This window comes from Balaenoptera musculus, chromosome 10, assembly GCF_009873245.2.
Source record: "Balaenoptera musculus isolate JJ_BM4_2016_0621 chromosome 10, mBalMus1.pri.v3, whole genome shotgun sequence".
NCBI lineage: Eukaryota > Metazoa > Chordata > Mammalia > Artiodactyla > Balaenopteridae > Balaenoptera > Balaenoptera musculus.
Window position 1 is genome coordinate 101,438,579 of NC_045794.1, and position 15,239 is coordinate 101,453,817.

The 15,239-nt window shown below is 59.7% G+C and overlaps 1 protein-coding gene across 12 annotated transcripts in view; it reads left to right on the forward strand.

The window, feature by feature from the left end:
- Positions 1 to 15,239, forward strand: part of GRAMD4 (GRAM domain containing 4) — a 78,955-nt gene that overhangs the window by 40,343 nt on the left and 23,373 nt on the right. The window contains exon 1 of one of the 12 annotated variants that reach the window (XM_036865953.1): positions 8,582 to 8,867. The exons of the other annotated variants lie outside the window; for them this stretch is intronic. The gene's annotated coding sequence lies outside the window, so the exon portion shown is untranslated. Of the gene's footprint in view, positions 1 to 8,581; positions 8,868 to 15,239 lie in introns of those variants that run through there. 12 annotated transcript variants of the gene reach the window in all.

The following is a 15,239-nucleotide window of genomic DNA, read 5'->3' on the forward strand; positions in this document are numbered from 1 at the left end:
GAGCTGGCTGGGGACACGGGGCCGGGCTGGGTCTGCTGGGACTTCCCGCGCTGCGGGCGGTGAGGGCCCTGCCTGGTTAGGCCCTGGTGCCTGTGGCCTCGGCCTTTGCCGAGCTCCCGCGGGGCGGCTCTGCGTGAACGGCGGGGCGGCCCAGGTGGTCTCGCCAGTGCTGAGCAGGCCCCGCTGGGTGGAGGCTGTGCTGGGCAGCAGAGCTGGACGGCCCTGCTCGAGGCAGCAGTGGGTGGAGCCTTCTGAAAGTGCCTTTGGTGGGTCACGCGGAGGATATTGGTGGTTTCACAGGGTTCGAGGAACCAGCAGAGTCAAGGGCTCTCAACGAAAGGGGAGGGGTCTGTGAGAGCATCCAACAGGGAGCACCCCCCGGCCGGGGAGGGGCAGCGTGAGGCTTCCAGGAGAAGGGGTTACGGGCGGGGCGGGCGGGGAGCGAGTGTCCACCAGGCAGCCGGGTGGGCCGGACGGCTGCGACCCACAGGGATGCCTGTCTGGGGCCACCCTGCTCTGTGTTGAAAAAAGGAAAAGAAAAGAGGCCGCCTGGCTCCGGATCGGCGTCGCGGGCGTCCTTGGACCGGTCCTCGTGGTCTGTCCTCCGTGTTTTACCAGAAGAGTAAAACAGTGGGTAGCTCATGTTGTAAAAGTGCAGAGTTCCACTTTGGCAGCCCGGGGCCAGATGGGGAAGGTAATAATTATGGGCATTTTTTTTTTTAGTTATGGGAAATTTTAGGTGGATCAGAAATAGAGAGCGTGGTGTAACGCGCCTCTCACACACCTGCCGTCGGTTTCAGCAAGAATCGGCTCGCGGCCAGGCTCGTTTCCTCCAAGCCCCCACCTACAGCCCCTCTCCCCCAGGTCTTTTGAAGCAAATTCCAGCCAGCATTCTGTCATTTGACCCATAAATATTTTAGTAGATAGCTCATCGTGGGTTTTTGTTTTTGTTTTTTGGCCGTGCCGCGCGGCTTGCGGGATCTTAGCTCCCTGACCAGGGATCAAACCCGCACCCCCTGCAGTGGAAGCACAGAGTTCTTTCTAACCCCTGGACTGCCAGGGAAGTCCCTCATTCTGTTTTAAAAACAAAAGTCCCGAGTCCAGTATTACAACTAAAAAAATCAAGTTTTTCTTGAATGTCATCAGATACCCAACTTAAGCTCCAATTTCCCCAGTTGTCTGGTCATTTTTTGGGCAACTTTGGAATCACACAAGGTCCATAGGTTGTGACTGGTAGATGTACCCCTCCTGTCTTTTACTCTGCCCGTTCTCCCTGCATCTGTTTTTGCTCTTTGTTGAGGAAACCAGGCCGTCTGTGGGTGGGGTCTCCACCCTGGACCTTGCTGAGCCCACCCCCGTGGTCCCGACACATGAGCCAGCGTGTCCCCCGTCCCTTGGTGCTGGTGGGGTGGGGGGGATCTTTGGGAGGACTCCCTCCCTGGTGGTGGTGGTGGTGGAGGAGGTGCGTGCTTTCCTGAGGCCGTTTCTTTTGTCCTGTATCAGGACCTGGGTCATTATGGCTTCCATCCATCATCTCATTAGAGGTTGCAGATGGTAATTTTCGACTTCTGACATTCTTTGTCCATTTATTAACTGGACATATTTCTGAAAACTTAACTATTTGGTTGCCCCAAGACGTAGTTCATATAGGAGAGGCAGGAGACGTGCTTGAATTTGTCCTTTGTATTTCCGGCTTTCAGAATAACGACTTGGTTCTCTGCTTAGAACATCCTCCAGAGGGTGAGGGTGTTAGGCTTTTGCGGGGGGGTTTTGCTGTCATCATGAGACCGTGGATTTAAACATAGTTTAATGAGTCTTAATCGCCATGTTTATCATCTCACTGGTGCTCAGATAGCCCCACCTCTGGTCTGGGTTTGTCTGTTGTTTCCTCAGGATGAGACTCAGGTCAGAGTGTCACAGGTATGATGCTGTGTCCACAGTGCATCTGACCAGGAGGTCTGTGATGTCATTTTGTCCCCATATGCATGTTGTAGAGAGTTTGTTTGGTTTTTTTTAAAAAATTAATATTGTAAAACAACTATATTCCAATAAAAGTTAATTTTTAAAAAATTAAATTAACTTCTGTAGTTATCTAAAATTGTTTCCATGGTTCCAAAGTCAGGGTATTTCCAGAGAAATCAGGTTTCTCTCCCTGTAACCCTCATTCCTTCTCTTCCCCTATAGATAACCAGTTGTCTTTTAATTGTACAGTCTATCCTTCCATTGAATTTTTCTAGAAGCAAATATGTATATTTGGCCTACCTCCCCCCTTAGATAAATGTTTGTGTGTTTTCACTTTCTCCACACCAACATCACGTCCTCGAGGTCCCTCCAAAGTGGTTCTCAAAGCTGTTCCGTGTTCCATCTGCAACTGCCCTGTGGCTGTAGGGTGTGGGTAACCTGCCTGCTCCCTGTTCCCTGTTACATAGTTACAGGTGGTTCTTAGCAGGCGGTCTGCGCCTTGAGTGCATGGTCCACACTTGTTTCTATACCCTGAGGATCTGGCGCAATGCCCTGGATCTAATAGGAGTTCAGTGCTTGGAGGGATGCCTTGCAGGGAAACCTGGTCAGAGCTGGAATTTGCACAGAGAGACTGTCCCTCCCTGCACTCTCTCTTCCGTCTCAGTAGCCAGGGGAGTACGGTGTGGAAGAAAGGATGTAGACCCCCCTTGGGACCCACAGAGATGTTTTAGTTGCTGCTGAACCTGCATCTGTGTGCTAGGGTGGCCACCCCTGGTCTGCAGGGGGCCGTGGTGATGGGGAGCTTTGCTCTGGAGTTGGGACCCAGGCTTCCGGTTCCTGACTCAGGCCCGAGTGACCAGGTAGCCGTGGACATTTCACCGTTCAGGGCCTGGTTGCCCCCATCTGTAAAACGCCTAAGTGGTCAGTGTTAAAGTTCCATTTAATTACCTGTAGTACTTTTTCTCCAGAAGCAGACTGTTATTCTTCTCGGAGAAGAGGAAATAGCCCAGGTTCACAGCGGCTTTCTTCGGTTATTAAATATTGAAGAGTACAAATGTTCCCGAGAGAAGATGGCAGAGGATGAAGAATGGGAAATTGAAATGCGTCCTGGCTCGGGACTGGGGGCAGGATCCTAAATTTGTTAAAGAAGCACATAAATAAATGAAAAGCATCATCCATTTTCATTTAGCCCGAAATGCATTTCGGTTGTTACTGCTTTTTGAGCACAAACACACACCCCTCCATAGTTTCTGAGCAGGAGTGTGCATTTATCGATCACCTGCTGGGTGCAGGCTCTGGGAAGGGAGATTCTCCAGCATCGTAAGCTGCACACACAGGCTCTTCCCGAAAGTGACTGGGCACGGAATATGGAGCTTAGAGGGAAAGTGCTTATGGGGTGTCAGGGGTCCGAGGCCTCCTGGGTGCTGGGCTAAGCCCGAGGGTCCCTGACCCGTGTGCAGGTGGTGTGTTGCCGGGCAGTTTCTTCTTCCCCACTTGACGTGAGGCCTGTGGACTCCTCTCTGGATGGACATGCTGGAGGGTGGTCCCCTCGGCCACACCCTGGGGGCTTGAGCCCTCGGGACAGGGATCCATCATCTCTGAGCCACCGACACAGGTGCCAGACACACCGTGGTGGTTCCTGGGGAGGGTGCCTCTGGGGAAGGGGCCCTTTGCTCCTGAGCCCCTCTGGTCCCGGGAGCTCCCCTTCCTGCCCCAACACGCGGTGGGTCAGTGTGGCCGGCTGTGACCCCCCTGGGAGGGCTTCCTGGAGAAGGTGGCCAGGGAGGTGGCAGGAGGGTGGCCGTCTATCTCCTGTGGACTGAGGGTCTCCCTCTGGTTGCCGAGGCTGAACAGAGGGGCCTGGAGGGAAGGAAGTTTCCGGGCGCCAGTCTGGGTGATTCAGGCTGAGGACGCCCTTTCTCACCCCTGAGAACAGCAGCGCGGGAGCTGCCCGCTGCTAGAGGCGTCCGATGGGGCAGCCATCGGAAGCCGGCCGGGGTTGGGTTAGGTGTGGCGTTGATCGGATACCTCCGGACCCGCCCCTTTGGGCCCGGGCCTGCAGATGTCCCTCTGGGGGTCTGGCTTTTTAAAAAATATATAAATTTATTTATTTATTTATGGCTGTGTTGGGTCTTTGTTGCTGCGTGCGGGCTTTCTCTAGCTGTGGCGAGCGGGGGCTACTCTTCGTTGCGGTGCGCAGGCTTCTCACTGCGGTGGCTTCTCTTGTTACAGAGCACAGGCTCTAGGCGCGTGGGCTTCAGTAGTTGTGGCACTCGGGTTCAGTAGTTGTGGCTCGCGGGCTCTAGAGCACAGGCTCAGTAGTTGTAGTGCACGGGCTTAGTTGCTCCGCGGCACGTGGGATCCTCCCGGACCAGGGCTCGAACCCGTCTTCCCTGCACTGGCAGGTGGATTCTTAACCACTGTGCCACCAGGGAAGTCCCGGTCTGGCTTTTTAAAAAAACTCTGCTCCTCCTGTGTACTCGGTGATGTTGAGCTGAGAGGATAAACTCCCAGTGCCAGAGGCTGAGTTGGACAGTTCTGCCCCTGTAGCGATGCGTTTGTCGAGTGGTTTCTGCCATTTCGTGAGGACGGCAAATGGGTGACCCAGACGGATGGGAAGGGAGCAAACAGGTCGGATAACCGGCAGATGAAGACAGAGATGAGACTGCATGTCCATATCATAGAGAACTTATCTGGGGAAAAAATGAAATTGGCCCCGAAGAAAATGGCGTGTCTGACCCGCTGGGCTGGCTCTGAATTGCATATTTCTAGGTCACTCCTGCTGCCCGGTGGGAACCTGCTCCTTGCTTATCCCTGCAGATGTCCGGCCCTGCCTCCTCGCTGGACAGAGGCGAGCTGGCCCACCAGGCAGTCCTGGCTCAGCGCCCAGCAGAGCACGTCCCCCGCCTGGGCCCTGAGTGCTCGGGCAGAAGGAGGAGTGGGGATGGGGGCTGGGCACACACATGTTTCCTGGTTCGGTGCTGGCCAGGGCCCTGGAGCCCGGACCTTGGCCGTCAGAGCAGCGCGCCACCTCTTGCTGAAAGGCGGTCATCGGTTCCTGAAAATCAGCTGTTCTGGGTGGAAACACTGGCTGGGATCCTGTTCCTTCTTATTTTACACGGGAAACGTTTTAATGCACTGCTTCTTCACCCCAGACCCCCAGTCAGTTTCCTAAAATGTATGTGAAAGGCAGTGGTGTGCCAGCATCTAGGCTGCAGCCTGTCGTGTGGGCACGTAAGAGCTTAAAGCAGCACTGCTTCCTGGTGACCAGGCCATCAGTGTGGTGGGGGATGGTTTGTTCATCGTTCCATAAACTCTACCTCTGCATCCAGCAGCAAGTAGCACAGCGGTGAGTAAACGCTGGGGAAAATTGCAAACGGAAGTTTGCCACGAAAGCACGGCCTTTCCCGTGATGAACTGTTTTCCTTGAGGGGAGAGGGTGCAGGAAGGGAGGGGAATGACGTGGCTGCTTCTTTACTGGTTGCCGCAAGCATGCCCTCGGTTCAGGACCCGATACTTGGCACTTTGGGAGGGCGTGGCTCTGCCTTCTAGAAAGGTCCGAGGTCATGGGGTGGGGGGATCCAAATTAAGCTGGGAGGCCGGGAGAGTTCAGTTTGGGGAGAGTTGAGGAGGGAGGTGAAGGGCAGAGCCTAGGACCACGGGGTGGGGCCTCCAGGTGTGCAGCCTGCCACCTGGCCAGGACCCAGAAACAGCTTTGCGAGTGGTCCCTGCATTTGCACACCTGGCCGGTGGGAAGGAGTTTTATTTAAGGATTATCACTTGATTTTTATTTTTGGCTGTGGCTGGGCCTGTTGAATTGTGTGCCAAGAGGACTCTTGCTTGAGAGTTCTACTTTTACAGGTTTAAAAATAGCCTCAAAGCTGTGTTCCTACCTCCTGGTGGCTTCCCTGGGGGCTGGGGTAGTGGGCTGGGCTATGGCCCTGCTGCCTGGGCGTGGGTGGGTATGAGCCCAGGCGTCCCCTCTGTCTCCCTGAGCCAGTCAGGGTGGCCGTGGGCCGATAGGGGTGCACCTGGAGTCGCTGGTCAGGTGCTGTCCCTGCCCTTTTCCTTGTAGGCTTGGGGAGGCATGAAGGCTGGACCACGTGGGTGGGCCGGCCGTCCTGGTGGGTGAGCGCTGCGCGAAACGCTTTGCCACAAGGAGCTGCTTTCCTGTGTTCGGGGCTCCACGCCTGTAGCCCATTTTGCCTCTCCCTCTGAAAGCGCTGGTTTGCCAGCACGCTGGTCGGGGTGTTAGAGCATGCTCAGGTTTGTTTGGACTCCGGGCTGCGTGAAGGGGGCATTTTGGATGCAGAAACCAAGCTTTAGAAAGTCACGTTGGACACCTGCGTGAGGGTCCCTCTGGGCTCGCAGAGCAGCCTGGGCCTCCCCCTTCTCCCGGTTACACTCTGCTGCCTGCCTGCTCTCGTGGGAGGTGGGTGGGAGCAGGCTGAACCCCCTGCGGAGCTGGCCCTGGTTTCCCTTCGGGGCCATGCACCTGGCTGCTGGGCTTTGCTCACATGGGTGTCCTGCTGAGCGGGGGCCCAGTGAGGGAACTGATGAATTACGGTGCAAACGTCTCTCTCCTGGGAGTGCCCTCCAATCTTAGAAGGTTCGGGGGTTCTGAATCCTATCTTGGGCAGGTATTCTGGCTCCCCTGGCCTCCTGCAGGCTCCCTTCCCATCCCCTGGCCGGCCCCGGCCATCTGCCGGGTCAGCAGATGCCACAGAGCCGGCACCAGGTCTTGAAAAGGAGAGAATCGTCAGGCTGGGAGCTGGGCCATGTGACCCAGGCACACCCTGTGACCGCTGGTGCAGAGGCCCTTCCCGCCCTGCCGGGCTGTGGCTCCTACTCCTGGGACCCCTGCCTGTGACTTAGCTGCCGGCAGGTATGAAGCTGCCTTTTCTGGCCCACCTGCGTGGCTGCAGAGGTGCAGAGAGGCTCAGGAGGGGGACCCGAGAGTGGACCTCTGTCAGGACGCACCTGTGGAAGGCCACGGGCTCGTGGCAGGCGTGACTCCAGGATGCTCTGCGCTGGTACTTCTCACCGTGAGAGTTTGGCGAAGTCAGTGGAAGCATCATCAGTGGGGGCGTTAGGGGCACAGCCAGAGGTGAGGAGCAGAGGGATGGGAGGGAGGGGGCCAGCTGGGACCCCCAGCACTCCCCAGGGGCCACTTGACCTGCTAAAGGAGGACTCTTCTTATGGCCTGCGGATTCTCTGGGGGCGGGAAGACCCCCCTCTGGGCTTGGTGGAAAGAGGGGGGATTGTCCCCCCCTCCCAGAGCCAGCTCAGCCTCCTTGGCCCGAGAGTATTGTCTCACCGGGAGTGTGGTGGGCAGAATCATGGCTCCCCACAATGTCCTCGTCGTGATCACCAGAACCTGTGACTGTGTCACCTCACGAGGCCAAAGGGGCTTTGAAGACGTGATTGAGTTAAGGATCTGAGATGGGGAGATGGGCCTGGGTTATCCAGGTGGACCCAGTGTCGTCACAAGGGTCCTCGTGAGAGGGAGGCGGGGGGCTCAGAGAAAGAGGAGGAGAGTTGACAATGGAATCAGAGGTTGGGGTGATGTCCCTGATGGTGAGGGGTCACCAGCCAAGGAATGTGGGTGCCTCTAGAAGCAGAAGGGGCCAGGAAGTGGACTTTCTCCTGGAGCCAGCCCTGCCCACACCTTGACTTGAGCCCCTCGAGACCCATTTCAGACTCTGACCTCCAGAGCTGTAAGAGGACACACTCTTCCACTCCGTCTGTGGTGACTTATTACAGCAGCAGTAGGAAATCAACGTGGGAGGGGCCCTGTGTGTGGCATTGCACCCCTGCCCCCACCTGCAGGAGACCCTCCCGGCCCCCGACTGACGGAGCAGGGGCACAAGGGGAGCCCTTTGCTGCCGCAGGTGGTATCTGGGGCCGGTGGCCCGAAGGCCAGGCCACTGCGGAAGAGGCCATGAGCTGGGCTCTGAGGTTGGAGGGCAGCCCGAGGAGAGCCGCGGGGGCCAGAGGCCAGCTGCCACGGGCCCTGACAGCCCCTGGGGGACACGGTCCTGTTGGGGGGCTGCGCAAGACGAGGCCACCTTCTGAGTGACCGGCTCAGTGCTTTCCGCCTGGCGGGAAGTTGGCCTCCTGTTTCTTCTCTATCCGAGAGGAGGAGGAAAATTGATTGCAGGGATTTGTATCGTCTTTGTCCTGTGCAAGGAGCCAGCTGTGCTCTGCACTGCAGTTGACCTAAATATGTTGCCGGAGGGAGCAGACCCATAATATCCCCCGTCATGGGGTCTAATCATCGTTGCAGGCGTAGGGAGAGTTGTGTGGCCTTGGGGCAGCCATTTGCTCAGAGAAAGGCTTGTAGGAGAGAAATGATCAGGATGCTGATGGGTTTTATTTATTTAGCTGTCTTTGTGCCCCCAGGAGAGGAGGCACCTGGAAGAGGTGGGAAGGCTTCTTAACGTTTGCTGTGAACTGGGACGAGTGGATTTGCCAGGCTGTACCCAAGCGTCCTTGTCTGTGGGCCCGCTGTCCTCTCACTGGCTTGCGGGGGCGGGGGGCGGCTTTGAGGAGTGAGGAGGGCAGGACTGTGGGGGTTCCTGGGAGGAGGGAGGAGCCCGCTGGTCTCGGCTCCACAGAGCGGCCACCCCGGGAAGGCCCAGGAGAGCAAGGGGCAGCTTGAGGGGGGATGGTGCCCGCGGGAAGGGCAGGGCCGAGGGGGCTTTGTCAGGAGCCCAGGTTAAGAGGACATGGCCTGAGGCTCCCTTGCCTCCAGGACTGGAGTCCGTGAGTGTGTCTGCACGCTTGCAAGCAGGCGAGGAGCATCCCTGGAGCTTGGGACAGGAGCTGTGCGTCCACACGTGTCCACAGCGGCCTGGCTGACCACCTCCACATGGTGGGAACCAGCTGCACGTGACCCCTCGCAGATGAGTGGCGTGGGGAAGGGAGTTCGGGGGCGTTGAGGAAAATGCGGTTTCCTGCGGATGACGCTGTGGATGAGGAGGCGGCCGGGGCTGCCTTGCCCTTCAGGTGGAGCCAAGGTCCACAGAGGGGACTGGAGGGTGTGTGGGCGATGGGGTTCAGAGGAACAGATGGGAAGGCACCCAGCACCTCGAGCTCAGCTCCCAGGAGCAAGGCCGCGGTGGCGTGAAGCCCCTCGCCTCTGTTTCCCGCCGTGAAGCTCCCTGGCCGGCGAGTCCGCCCACGCCTGTCCTCGAGAGGCGGTGGGAGCCCCTGCACACCCGGCCGAGCCCGAGGCGGCCCCCCCCGGGGACGCGCTCTCACTACTGCGGAGGGCCGGCCGCCCGGAGCCCGGGGGGCGGGTCTCTGCGGGGGGTCCCTGGGAGCTTCACCCACCCTCACCCGGTACGCCTCGACTGAGCACTGCCGTAAGCCAGGCCCTCCGTGGGGGCCTCCGAAGTGGGTCCCGCGGGAGGAGGCTGAGCAGTGCTCCGCAGGCGCTCACGAGGGCAGAGGATCTCCACGTGGCTCCAGGGCCCAGGCTCTCCCACTGCCAGGGGGAGCAGGTCCTCTCAGAAGGGGGCCCCAGGGCCCCGCCTGCGTCGGGACAGGAGACCTGCCTCCCGAGGGTCCAGGGTCCAGCGGGACGCTGCACCCGGGTGGCCCTGGGGTCAGGTCACGCAGGCGAGGTGCCTGGGGCACCACCAGATGCCACTCCGGGCAGGGTGTGGGTGCTTGGTCACGGCAGCGTCCTCACTTTGACAGAGCCTGGTGCGTTACACTTGCACAGCGAGCGTTTGCTCGTGGAGTTGTGTGCGGGCAGTGGCTTCTCCGCACAGCCAGGCGTACGTGGTGTGGGGCCCAGTGGAGGTCCCCGTGGAGGCTGGGGCTCCTGAGCGGATTACGTGTCAGGGCTCTGGACCCCCGATCGTCTGAGTGCCCCCCGCCACCTCCCAGCAGGTGCTCTGTGTGCAAGGACATCACAGGTGGGGACTCTGAGTACCCTTGAGTCCTCAGGGCCAGGGTCCCCGGGAACCCCAGTACGAGGCGGGGGGAAGGCCGAGGCCCGAGGTTTGGGGCCCGCGTGCCTGGCGTGCAGGATGCAGACGTCCCTCAGATGCTGGTGGCCGGCCACTCACTCCTGGCACCGTTTGCTGAATTCCCACCATGCCCCCCCCCCCCCACTGGTGTCCTCTCTGCCTGGTTCTCGACCAGCCTGGTGCGTGCGTCCTGCAGTTCACTTGCTGTGCTGTCCCCACTGCCCAGTGTCCATTCACCGCATCTTTCCTGGCTTCCCCTTGAGCCAGGCTGGGTCCTGGGCCGTCACAGACAGTGAATCAGACAGGGTCCTCTCTCTGGGGCCTGAGTTGGGGCATCCTGCAGCTGAATGTGACTTAGGAATGTGGTGTGCTTACCAGGGGTCATGTTTGCTGAGCCCCTCCCTGTGGAGCTGTGTCACCTGAGGGAATCCCCTCCCATCACCCTGGGGAGGACCCGTGTTGTCCCTGACAGGAAAAAGCAAGACCCGCAAGAGAAGATGACAAAGGGCCACATAAGATGGGAGGGGGTCAGGGGGGGTCTCTCTGGGGGAAAATGGCGCTTGAGCCAGCACTGAGGTCGAGGGGCACCAGCATGTGCGAAGGTCCTGGGGCGGGGTCTGACTGTGGAGGCATTTGGGCACCTGAGAGAAGGCTCCTGTGGCTTGAACCCAAAGAGCAAAGGTGAGAGCAAGAGCACAGGGCGTCGAAGTTGGGAGTGGGGTGGGGCCTCAGGCTGGAAGGACTCCCTGTGTGGCCAGTTTGGGCGGGACAGCGTCAGGTTCTGACTTACACTTTAGAGGAGCCTCTGGCTGCCGTTTGGAGCCAGACTGGAGGGTGTGAGGAGAGCTGGGGTGCCAGTTAGGAAGCAGGGTGCGAGCCGAGATGAGAGCGGGTGGGTTTGGGGGTGCTTGGAGGAAGAACCCCGACAGGTGGGGGTGAGGGCCCTGCCCATCTGCACCTGGCACGGGGCCCCTCTGCTGTAAGTAAGCCAGACTGAGAGGGGTGGGGCACAGCCCTCCTGGGGCCGGCGGTCCGAGGCCTGGCTTCCCGCAGCCCTGGAGCGGGGGTCTCTGCTCTCCTGTCACCCGTCTGCGTGGCTGCTCTTCGCTCATTGCCTGGCCCCGGCTGGACCCTGCTTCTGAGTCTTAACTTGGAAATGTCCCCCAGGCCCTAGGCAGAGGCCGGCCCCTCCCCCTGGTCCCCCGCTTTGTGCGGCCCCTTTACAGAGCCTCTCCTGTGCCCCTGGGAGGCACCAAGTCCAGTGGGTTGGGAGGCCATGGTCCTCAGGGAAACTAGGCGGCACGAGGGCCGCGCTGCTTCACCCCAGGACTGAAGGGGGTGGGGGGTCTCTGGAGGAGACCGTGGCTAACAGGAGCCAGGTGGGATGGCTCCCTGTGGGCTTGGCGTGGTGTCCTCCCAGCCCCCTTGTCTGGAGGGTCTTCTCCCAGGGGGTGGGAGGGACCACAGGGCCCTGAAGAATGCTGAGCCACGTGCCCAGATCAGGGCAGAGCCCAGCAGGAGGGGCAGCGCGGGAGGTCCCGAGGACTCCAAATACTTACCGAGCACGTGGATGCCGGCACTCAGCAAACCTAAACATCTGCCCCTCGTTAGCGGCCAAATCGGGCGAGTCCTGAACTCCCCAGGTGGGAGGTGGGGCTGGCGCCTCTCCTTCCTGCCCCCGCCCCGGACGCCCGCGAGAGGCAGCAGGGTCTCCCCATGGCTCTGCCTGCACGGGGCGGGGTGGCCGCTGTGTAGACACGGCCGCTCTGCCAGCCCGTCTGTTTCTGGGACCTGGGGCTGTCATACTGACCTTGGCCTGAATTTCGGGGTCTTGGGCTCGGCCCTGTGTCCCCAGGTCTGGTGAGGTGGCCAGGACAGGAGAGGAACCTGCTGGGTCCCCCTGAGCCCCATCCTATCCAGAAAGCAGGTTCCAGGCCAGCGAGGGTCTCACTTGACCGGCAGCGAGGGCAGCGGATCCTGGCCTCCCCTGGGCTCCAGTCTACGCCCCTGATTTTGGTGAATTAGTTGGTCACATTCTGAGGTCTCAGGAATGCCTTTTGGGACTTGCCCAAGTGAGGCTTCTCCTGTGGGAATTTCCACTGCAGCCTGTCAAGCCCACGATTGGGGTGGTCTGTGACCCACCACCCGGACCGTGGCTGCCACACGCCACACGTGGGGCTGACCTCTGGGTAGAGGGAGCGCTGAGCTGACCCTCAGCCAGACCCTGGGGCCCACCGCTGCACGTACACCAGCCTCGGTCCCGCCCGGCAGGCCGGTGACCCTGACCCTGGGCCGTCGTGGTGTTGGCTCGGAAGTCTGCCGACCTCCCGGGCCCGGGGAGGGTCGTCCCTCTGTCACTGTTGTCAGAGTTTGCGTTCCTCTGTCCGGGGGGCTGCTCGGTCTGTTTTCCCCGAGGCTGTTGAAAAGGCTCCCCTTGGACATGGCCAGTGGGGGCCATGGGCTGGGCGCCCGGGGTTCATCCTGCCGCCGGCTGACGCTCCCCAAGGGCTCCCGCGCTGTGGACGCCGCGGGCCGGGCACAGAGGCCCACCTGCTGGAGCTCCCAGGGCCTGGAGCGGGTGGCACCCGCAGGGTCGGGCAGGCCCTGCGCTGGCAGCTCCTGCTGAGTTACACCTGCAGAGAGCGCTCAGGAGCCAGCGCCTCAGCAGTGTAGGCTGTTGCCATTGTCACCAAGCGACCGGGGGAGTTGGGTCTCGGGGGAAAGCATACTGACCGCAGGCTGAGCTGCAGGCGGGCGAGCACAGCCCCGCCCCATGGGAGCGCGTGTGGTCCCTTGCCCGGGACCATCTCGGGGACTCTGGCAGGCGCTACCCCTGCCGCCTGGACGCTCCCCTCTCAGGTGCACGGGCCTCGATCCTTCTCCGCAGCCATGCTCACCTTTGCCCTCGGCTCAGGATCACTGAACAGGGCTGTTCCTACGGCCCAGCCCGCCCTCCGCCCCCCCCGCCGCCGAGGGTGGCTCTCTGTGTGGGTCACTTCTTCATCACAAGTGCCCGGAGCGTGCCTGGTGCACGAGGCTGCCCAGCGCTCACTGGCGGAGTGGCCGATGCAGCCTCTGAGCTGCTCTGGTTCAGCCTGGCCCAGGCCGTCAGGTTTGTTCTGCAACTTTAGCTGTTTGCAGAAGAGCGGAAACGGGAGCATTGGCCCAAAGCAGCTGCCCGCGGAGGGGCCGATCTCTGGTCTTGGCCCTCGACACGCTGTCGCGTGGGGAATGGGTGTCTGTCGAGGCTGTGACTCCACGTGGCTTTGTAGCTGGGCCACGGCATGCGCTGCGGCTGCTGTGGCTGTGTCCCATCTGCGCGTGGGCAGCCTTGCCCTAGGGCCCCGGTGGAGCCGAGCGAGGGGTGTGGCGGCGGCCTCGTGTGCCTCTTCGTGGCCCCAGGTCCTCTGCCCTCCGTGAGTCTGGGGCCTGCCTGTCCCGGGTGGGCGGTGGCTCCTCCAGGGTCACATCTTCGAGAACGCTGAGGAGTGAGGGCTCACGTCCAGGAAATGCAGGAGGTGGGCAGAGGGATGAGGGAGGACTGTGTCACCCTGGGGCCGTGACGAGAACGAGCCCCCCGTGTACCGGTTCAGAAACAAGAAAAAGCGATTTCTGACGTGACTTGGGTCTCGTATCTGCAGGCGCCTTAGGCCCGAGGGAGGTGACCTAAGATTTCCAGATGGACTCGATTGCATCTTACAGTGATTACATCGTACAAAGGACTTGGGGCGGGATCCTGGAGAAGTTGCCTGCAGCTACCTGTCATTCCCCAGATGTCTGTGGGGCGACCGAGTGGGGAGGGGCTTTGCGGGATGGCGAAGGAGTTCCCCACCTGGAGGACAAGGGTCCTGGTTGTAGCTGGGCTGTGCTCACTTCGGGGGCCACGGAGGCGGAGAGCAGAACCCCTTCACTCACTCAGCAAGTGCTTGGGGCTCTCAGGTGCTCAGTGTAGACTGACCCCCAGGCCCAGTGCTGAGCCCTAAAATTTTATAACTTATGGTTGATTTACAATGTTATGTTAATTACTGCTGTACAGCAAAGTAATTCAGTTATACATATATGTATACATTCTTTTTTATATTCTTTTTCATTATAGTTTATCCCAGGATATTGAATATAGTTCTCTGTGCTATACAGTAGAACCTGTTGTTTATCCATTCTGTATATAATAGCTTACATCTGCTAACCCCAACCTCCCACTCCATCCCTCCCCCAACCCCCTTCCCCTTGGCAACTACCAGATTGTTCTTTATGTCCCTGAGTCTGTTTCTGTTTCATAGATTGGTTCATTTGTATCATATTTTAGATTCCACATATAAGTAATATCGCACATTATTTGTTTTTCTCTGTCTGACTTACTTCACTTAGTATAATCATCTCTAGTTGCATCCATGTTGCTGCAAATGTGAGCCCTCACTCTTGAGTCAGCGGGTGATGCTTCCCGCTGCCGGGGGCTCTGGTCTGGGCCTGCAGCGGGACCAGCACCCGTCTGCCTCTGGTTGTGGCCTTGGGCCTCCTGCACGCCGGCGCTGCCCGGGCATGTGCACGGCAGGTGGTGCACGCATGTTCTCCCATGGTGGGAGGAGGGTGGGTCTTTCCTTAGCTCCCCCTGTGGGCTTTTTGCTCCCATCGTCCCTGCAGCCCGGCTAGGCCCCCTACCCCACCGTCAGTGCCCAGGTAGGAGGAGAGCCGGAATCCCCGCCCTGGACCAGACTTAGCTCAGGAGCATCTGTGGCCCCCACGCAACTCTGCAGGACTTGCGTCAGGCTGGACTGGGCCTCTTCATCGATGCATACCTCACTTCTTCAGTAGAGGTAGCTGGGGTGCTTTGGGGGAGACACGAGAAGTGCAGGACTAGACTGTATGCAAAGCGGGTTCCGGAACCTTCTTGCACACCCTCCTCCTTCTGCTGTTTGCGCCCAGCCGTCAGAGGGGTGGCCGTCCGTGGTCCTGATCACCTCCCTGTGCACGGTGCTCTCTGAGGCCCCCTTCCTCACTAAGCTCAGCCCGCGCTGGGTCCACAGGCCCAGAGGGTCTGTGTCTTCACTGCAGCTCCAGCCTGGAGGTGGGAGGAGACCCGTCCTCAGGAGTGTGGGCTGGGTGGCTGCTCACGGATCTCTTGCGTTGTGTGGCTGGTTCAAGCCATCTGGAACCTTCTTGCCAAAAGCTAGACTCGCCGGCCTGGGTGTCTGAGTGCAGTGAGGCCCTCTGGGAAAGAGGGAGTCAGGACCCCACCCCTCAAGGGCTCAAGGCCCTGCCGAGAAGGTTGCACTGGACTCTGGTGCAGATTTAAGTAAA